This window comes from Boleophthalmus pectinirostris, unplaced genomic scaffold (assembly GCF_026225935.1).
Source record: "Boleophthalmus pectinirostris isolate CB_2022bp ecotype Guang Dong unplaced genomic scaffold, ASM2622593v1 HiC_scaffold_13, whole genome shotgun sequence".
In the NCBI taxonomy this organism is placed as follows: Eukaryota; Metazoa; Chordata; class Actinopteri; order Gobiiformes; family Gobiidae; genus Boleophthalmus; species Boleophthalmus pectinirostris.
Window position 1 is genome coordinate 22,160,431 of NW_026571036.1, and position 9,481 is coordinate 22,169,911.

Consider the following 9,481-nt stretch of genomic DNA (forward strand, 5'->3'; position numbering starts at 1 on the left):
GAAAAAATAGCTCGCTCCTTGTGCACTGATGTGGTCAGCTTCACAACATGACTCAGTGGAATATATGTGAAAATCGGTTCAAGGTCAGTAAACCCAACCAGAATTAATACATAAAGGCTCAACGGATTATAAAGTGCACTGTGGATTTTTCAGTAAATTATGGGATTTGAAGTGCGCCTTATACTGTAAGAAGAAGAAGTGAGGAGCAGGGGGTGCTGAAAAGGGGAGGGTACCCCAAAAAAAAATCTTGGACCCAGTTTTTAAAGATTTATTTCTCTCCTCATCCATACAGTACACTTTGGAATGAGGAACAAAGTGGTTTACGTGCCTGGGGGAAGCGCTTTCAATGCGTCAGGTGTCTTTGTGAAAAAAAGTTTGAAAGGAAGAAAAAGAAAAAGAATGTATGACTATGCTTTTCAGTGCATGCAATGAAAATACCTCAATAACAGCGGATGCATTCATTCAAATTTCAATTTTTATTTTTTATATTTAAAGGTCCATTGCTCAACTTTTCTGGTGGATGGTCCGTCAGATGCTTTTCTCCAAGTTACAGGTCAGATCTGTGGAAAGGCAAGCCTGCTCACAGTCAGAATGCCTGTATTTCTGAACTATAAAACCGCCTGTAATTGGATAAATGAAAACTAGAGTTGTTTAATGTCATGCTACAACATTTAAGACATGTAAGAGCAATGACATTTCCATAGAAACAAGTAGGCGACAGACCCCCAACCATAAAAGTTACACTGTGAACCTTTAAACAAGGACAAAAATAATATATCTAAACTGACACGAGTTACTGGCGGTGTTGTCATGTTGTGAAGGCTGAGTCTGCTGGGAAAGCACACAAAAATCCAGATGTACAGAGCTGATAAAGCTGATAGACTGGTTGGGAAAATGTGTAAAATGTGCACATAGGGTAATGCAGGTTCAGTTCTGTGGTGCTGTTAAACCAGTGGAGCCAGTATTTATTCTATAGATTGTACAGAGTGAACTCATAGTGGGCTTTCAGATTTTTTAAATGTTTTTCCTATCCAAAAGATACAATCATTTAAATCTGAACGTGATCATTTCTATTAGCAACTATTCCCTAGAACTCACTCACTATATGACTAAATATAACTAAAATCTCATTAACAATACTTTTCTCTTTTGGTCCTCAATCCTTTTAAGAATTTGAGTTACTCCAATCTGTATTGAAATATTGCTTATAAAATGTTTCAATGTCATCTGAATCCCAGAAACTATACTATTAATAGACATCATATATTTCAGAGTATTTTAGAAGGAGCTATACCTGATTTTTTTTATATTACACAAATTGACGCTTGTGAGTGTTATAATTGTTGTTACCTCTTCAAAAACATACCTAGAGTTGTGTTTTGTTGCATTCAGACACGTTTGAGGAATTGTGGATTGGACTGGTCTCAAAATGTTTCCGTTTGAGAGAAAAACTCGGCAGGATTTATGTTTTAATCACGTGTGAATGAAACAAAACACAACTCCCAGACATAGATAGATAACATAGGTCAGAAAATAGTATGGAGCCTTTACAATCTACTCCAAAGTACATGGTATGATTCAAGCTGCTCAAGTACGGTAAAACAAGTAAGTTTTTAAAAGTATGATGTAATACAGCTATGATACTATCAACAGCGTGAGTGAAAGGAATTTAGTAGGAGACTTTATCAACGTGATTATTACAATAAACTTCAATGATTAAGGGATTAGTATCAAGTACTAGTATCAAATATTGGATTACTGCTTGTGGTGTTTTAATTGGTGTTATGATGGTTTGTAGCCTTGAGGACATTCATACTTTACACAGAGATGTTGGAGCTTTTGCCTGAAATATTCCGCATTAACTCCACGGTGACATAGCAAGCCAAGTTACAGGTTTGACTGGCAGATATGCAGCCTGCTCACAATAAGAATGTTTTAGGCATTAAAACCCTTGTAAATGAATAAGGTTCCAGTGCTTCTCATTGCAGACAAAGCAATAATATCTCCATGGAGACAAGCAGGTGCCAGACCCCCCATTAGAAAGAAAAGTTTCATTGTGCATCTTTAAATTAATGTATATATTTTTCAACATAATATAACTCGGGGGAAATTGTGGCATGATAAGGGTTGGTCTGTTTAAATCTGATGTCTTTTTAATCTGTGCTCTGATACCTGAAGGTGTGTTTTGTTTCATTCAAACATGTTTGAATAATCCTTTATTATTAGTTTTTCTACATCTTCAAAGCTCAAAATGTTCTGTTCCACAGTTGTTTTCAAGTTAACAGCTACGTTACATTTTTACTTTTTGTTTAGTAGAGACTGGAAATTCCAATGCTGAAATTCTCCAAATGACTCTAGTGAAGGTGTACAGAGTTTTTTTTTATTTTTTATTTTAATTTTTTTTCAAATATACAATGTAATATACAACGGTACAAACAAAAACATTGCTGGAGGCTTAAGAGTTTATATGTTCACAGGGCTCAAAATGCGCAACATCTTCATTAATAACACATATATGCATCACGGTGAAAATATATTGATATACATGTACAAATGTAGTAAATGTAGCAAAGTAAATAACTACATTCATATTTCATATTTCAAATTCCGTACAAGGTGCTTTTGTCTTCAAGGTTTTGGGATTTGTGCAATAATTTAGAGAATTTATATAAAAGGACAAGAGGGACTGAAACACAACAAATTTGGGTTTAGAAAATTTACAGCAATGGATATGAAACGTCGATAGGATTAGGATTAGGATTAAGTTCAACACATATATTTTTTGGCAGGAATACCTTTCTCATAGACACCAAAAAGAGCATGTTTTATATTGAATTGTAGTTTTGTATCAAGCTTTCTATTCACTAACAAAAATATGTCATTCCAAAAGATTTGAGTGTATGAGTATTCCCAAAACATATGGGTGACTGTTTCTTCAACACTGAGCAAAGATGATCTATGTTTAAGCAAAATTATGACATAAGAGCGTTAACAGGGTTACATCTATGCAGGATTTTCAGGCATACCTCACGAATCTTATTAGTTACAAAATATTTTCTAGGCAAAAGCCAAACATCATTCACATTAATGTCTGTAAATGTATCGTTCCAAACAAAAACAGAAGCTGGTTTACTGATAGATTCTCTTGTGATAAATTCTCTTATACATTTGTTATTTGTTTTAATGCTTAAAAATGGGACAGAGTTACCAATAAACAGCTCTGACTTAGCTGAGTCATCATTAGAAATATGTACATAAGTGGACATCAGCATTTTCAGTTTAAAAACAAAGTGGAGCACGTCTTGCATTAACACATGACATCACAAAGTAGAACAAAGTTGTTGTTTTTTTTTTTTTTTTTTTTTTTTTCTGTTTTAGAGAATAAATAAATAAGACTAAATATGCAGGGTTTGGGTGTTAAACGTGTGAATGAAACAAAACACAACTCCGAGTGTGTTTTTGGGAACATTATAACAGAGATCAGAAAGTAGCGCAATATCAGCCCTTTAAGTACAACATGCAAACTGCAAAGTCTGATGTGAGAAATCAGAGAGACCATGATCAAAAAATAAGATGATTTATTTGTCTCTTTACATGTCATTTTAATTACCTCCAGAAATCTGATTGTAATCTGATTTGGACTGAGCCTGTATCCGCAGCCACTGATATAGATGACACTGCTAAACGTTATTGTAACAGGATGAATGCGTCTTTCTTATTAAAATGACTCAATGCACATATTCCGTTGTGTGGTCTTTTGTTTTCATTACAAACCCAAATGAATCTAAATTGTCCTTGTTGATAATTTGCTGACCACTTATCGCTGGTGAAGTGGAGAAAGAGAAAGGGGCACAGATAAGATCAGAGGAGTAAACAATCCTTGAACCTGTTGATCCAGTGAGGGAGTGGGGCTGTCCCGGACCATATTTCAGGAAGTGGAGCCGCTTTTTTGTCAAGAAAAGCTTCATGCACCTTATATACTCTGTGACAACTGCTACTGCTAGCAGCTTATGTCAGAAGCTACTCACAAGGACCTATGTCTAAAGAAAACTGGATATATTCAGCATAATAAGAGAAGTTTTACCAGATTTTTCACTGTAATTCTTGAAACCTGCCATCAATGTGAGTATTTTGTTTAAAAATTATTATGAAGAAACTTCAACAAAAACCAAATCCATTTTAATCTAATCATTTACTTGAGTGTTTAATTAGTAATCTTCTATTTCTGTTAAATTGTCACTTTTTTGCCATTTAATGACTTTTTACAGAGCCAAAGCAGTATAATATAATACTATAGTTTTTTAATATATTGGAATTAGCTGCATACATTATCTCTTACCACTGGGAAATATGTGAAATAAATAGGTATAGATCAATATTCGTGCCAGAATTTCAGGCACCCATTTAAAGTTTTTAACATTAGGCCAGTAATGAGTATGTACAGAATGACATCAGTGCGGCGGATGTTGGATCCCCGGGCCAGTAAATCTTCAAAACCAGACAACAAAATCCCTGCTTATTATTGATGGTGCCAAGTGACCAAAAATCAGATTAAAATCAAAATCATCAAAGTTTTTAATTGATTTTAACATTCCATAATACAAGAACAAAAAATAAACAAAACTCCTCCCGTAGCCACTTCTCTCTTTACAAATGATATAATATTTTAATAGAAAATGTATGTAGATCTACAGTAAGCTGTGTGTATTTTAGGTAACAAGCCAGTAAATTATTGTAAATGACTTCATAAAGAGTTAAGAGTTTATCCACAATATATAATTAAACCAATGTTATTAAGGCCCTCCAACATTCAGATTTTCTCATTTGAATTGATTGGCTGACAGTGTTGAGAAGTAACTGAGTACATATACCGGGAATACGTGTTTGAACACAAATTTTGAGTACCTATATTCCGGTACAGGTTCATTTCGTGGTATTCAGAATACAGCTACTTGAACTATTTGATCACACTATTTATGCTTCAAACTGCACATAATCAGTGAGATAAGTGTGATTGTTCTACCTCCAGAAACACATAACAAATAGTGATACAAGTATTGGCGGCACAGTGGCTGAGTGGCTAGCACTCATGCCTCACAGCAAGAAGGTTCTGGGTTTGATCCCGCGGGTCGCCTGGGCCTTTCTGTGTGGAGTTTGCATGTTTCTCCCCATGTCTGGATGGGTTTCCTCCAGGCGCTCCGGTTTCCCCCATCAACCCAAAACATGCTACAGGTCTCCATGAACAGTTGATAGTCAAGGTCAGTTAAATCCAGTCAATTCAATCATTGTGTCCTTAGGCAAGACACTTTGCCCACATTGCCTAGTATGAAAGTGGTGTGTGTGGTGGTGGTCGGAGGGACCGATGGCGCCAAGTGGCATGGCAGCCGTGCTTCTATCAGTGTGCCCCAGGGCAGCTGTGGCTACAATAGTAGCTTACCATCACCAGGGTATAGATGCTGAATGAATAATGCTGAATATGCTCTGTAAAGCGTCTTTGGGGACAGAAAATGTCTGTGAAAGCACTATATAAATAAAGACTTACAAGTATTCTAAATAAAAGTTTTCTAAGAATTCAGAATGCAGTACTCTGATTGGTATAAGGATATGCTCCAGAATATATTTTAAGACAGGTATTGGCGGTTTTCAGATTCTAATAGGACAAGAGACAGATTTCTCTATTGGTAACATTGTTCTTTCCTATGAAATAAGAGGCAAATTCACAAATGTTGAACCTGATAATTTCTATTAGTGGTTAGACCCCCAAACTCACTTTACTGTAATAGAAACCAACATTTTAACAATTTACTTTGAGCTGTCTGTATTAAGTATAACATAATAATATAGAATATTATGATGTCATCTGAAGCCTGACAGTAATAATAATATTGTGTGCTGACTGTTGGTGGTTGAAGTTTTTTTTTTTAAAGACAGTTGTTATATGTAAACACTCAGGACCTTTGACAAGTTAGTTATGTGCTCTGTGCTACTTTAACCTTGTGCACCCCTTTACAATAATCACAACTGTGTTCCTTCTTGACAAAAATGTACACTGGAAAAGAATAACACATTATGTTTATGCAGTATGGATTTTTGTCCAACTTTATAAATATCAATGTCTTCATTTACTTCTGCCCTAATCATACTTACCCCCAAAAAATATATAATATTTTGACATTTTAACTCCTTAAATGCCATTTTTGACAGCAAAAGTATAAAATTATGTGCATGAAAAAAAATTTAAATATGATTTTTATGATATATCTTTCAAGAAATTTTTATTTGTCTGTGTTGGGATTATCGGAGGCTGGAGGCTCCAGTAGAATTATAATTTTAACCTCAAATATCTCTGTCTCGGGCCTTCAGTGTGGACTAATATGTACAAATGTCTTTCTATTGATGTAACCATGTAATGGAAGATACACAATTCAAAAAGACACTAAAACAAAACATTTGAAGGGTTTTCAACACCAAAGAATGAAAAATACATCAAAAAGTACAAATATACTGGCAAATTTATGCCTGTAAAAAAAGCCATTTTGAATGGAAGTCAGCCAAGTCTAGCCAAGTTAAGATTAAACTTGAAATAAGAAAGTTTTATCATGATCTGAGTAAATTTCAGTTGACAAATAAAAGAAAGATAACAACTCTTTGCACATTATCTAAAACTGCTTGAATTAAGGAAAACACCCTTATTCATTCAGATCATTTTACTTATATATTTATTACTCAAATATAATAAAATGTTCTTAATTTAAGTCATTTTAACTTAGATGTTGCTTTTTGCAATGTAGTTTATTTTTTTATTGTAGATATAAAAAACACATTTTGGTGTTTACAGACATGAACTATTAATGACATTTAATGAAATACATCCTCCCACATCTTCCCCCAATACCAGCACAAAGTTTTTAACACTGCGAAGCTGCTTGCATCTGAAACACTATATTGTTGTAGTCATTGGACAAACCTCAAGTTGATGTAACTAAAGAAATGTAATGTAATGTTGTAATGTTAATACACCACACACTGGTTAGTGATTCTGATAATCTGATTAAAACTCTTCTTTTCTGGTAAAGCATGAGCTAGTGTTGTCACAATGCTAAATTAAAACTCGATTTCTGAGGGTTTTTCAGGGTATTCAGTACTGATACCACAATAATAATTTAAGATACTCTTTCTCTAAACAATAGGATGTGATTTTCAACATAATATGGGCGTATATGTGCTCTTTTACTTGTTCTGATACAGCTCAAGATCATTCTAAAGCTATTCAGGAAAGGTTCATTTCTGTCCCATGAATGTGACTTTTTAGTATAAATATCTGCTCAAATGAGTCTGATTTTCAATACTTTTGACAACCCTAGAATCAGCTACAATTCTTTTCATCTGTACATTCATTTCAAAAAGTCTACTTATTTTGTCCAAGTTTTTCTACTCAAATGTGCCCTAAAATTCCCTCTTAATAAATAAAGAAAAGAGCTTGCTATTTTAAACAAGAACATTGCATTCCCAGTTCATGTATTTACTGGAACATTTTGGTATCAGTCCATTATTCCTGCATTGTCAAGTTTGAATTTGACACCAAACTTGGACAATCATTCATGAATGTCATTATATCATTATAAAAGCACACTTTTTATCAATAAGTATTGTATTTAATCAGACAAAGTAGCTCCTCTTTGTTTTTAATATTCCACACCTTTATAGAACATTTTTTTATTCATTTACTCGATGTAGTCCTGGTACTAAGGTACTGTAAAGAACTGTCTATAAAGAAAGTGCATCATTTACGAGAATGTGTTGCTAGCATTCAGTTGTTAAGGATTAGATTACCTAGAATAATACATGATCTAAATATAGAAGGTACTGGAAAACCCATGAAATGACAGCACCTAATTCAATGGTTCTAACCACACACTGCTGAATCAACATCTTTGTATGTGAGACAATGTCTAACTAACTCATCTAACTGGTAACTCTTTAGTAACTCTTTAATTCTTTAGTTTCTACAGAGTCTGGTTTGTAGGAATCACAATAAAAAGTTATTTATAGCAAATTGATGTTTATAAGTCCAATTATACACAGTCAGATCCCTAATGTTAAATTTTTTGTTATATTTCTAGGTTTCTTGGCGTACATTTTTGATGTGCCCTGCTGCTGGTTTGAGTAGCCAACATGATACGGCGGCTGCATTGTCCATTGTATTTGACGTTCTTCTGAAGCTCCATTAGAGGTAATGACGAATGAACAACTTGAAACATAATCCTTTAATATGCACTTGTCTGAAAATGAAATGAGTCCTGGTTAACAATGGCCTATCAGTTTACTGTATAAATCCTCATATCAACGTTTAGCAAGAAAAAGAGGAGATCTATTGGCAGAAATACTCAAAAGCACAAAACATCCCTAAAGAATATAAGGTAACTTCAACCACTTGCCTAACTCCTGATATTGCATATATTGCTAGAGCGTTCCACAGTATAGCATTAAAGTCATTTCTCTCCGTGGAGACAAGCAGGTGATGCCATAAAGTTACAGGTCAGATCTGAGGTGAGGCAACATTTTTCTCATAGTTTTTAAGCAGTAACACCTGTCATGTTATGTTTAATGCATAGATCAGGGGTCTCCAACCTGTAGCTCAGGAGCTACCAGCAGCTCTCCACCCCTTTCCAAGTAGCTCGCCAAAGGATTTCTGAGTATGTATATGTGTATTGTGCTTAATAAATAAAATCTGATTAATTGCAGTTGTATATGTGTCATTTTGATGCCTAACAAATGGATAATGGTTTATATTTAATAGGCATCTAACTGTACCCTCTGTTTAGTTCTTCTACTTTCTCAATTTCTTGCGACTGCTAAAATGAGTAGCTCTCTGGCATTTTTGTTTCATAAAGGTTGTTCACCAGGGGAAAAAGGTTGGAGACCCCTGGCAAAGACCTTATATATGAAGGGACATAGATAACCTGCTAGCCGCTTTCCAAAGAGGAAGTGTTCATAGGGGCTTTTCTGACTCCATTGACTCAGTTTCCAACTGACTTTAAACCATATGCATGAGCCCCTTCATTCGGTCTTAAGATGTTCATATCAGTCCTCTCTACATGACCCTGGTGTTTTTATTTCACTAATTTGTATGTAAATAAATTCCTATTCCTAACTGCTGATTTCAGATGATGTCACGTCAACGTAACAAAAAGCAGATGGGGAACAGGAAGGAAAGACAAACTCACAGAACATCGTTTACCTCCATTCACTCGACGCCAAAATGCTTAAATTCTGTGCAGTCTGTGGCTGCTGGAATCTCTCTCAATATGGACCTGGCTCCAATTTCAGCTCCTATAACTGCTAGTACTGTCAATTTCATTTGACTGGAGCTGAATGCTGCGAGTGACATCACACTCCCTTAATCCACTGCTTTATACAGTCTGTGGTTTAATGCCATTCTGTGGAACATTCCAAGCAATGTAATAACATCTCCATGGTG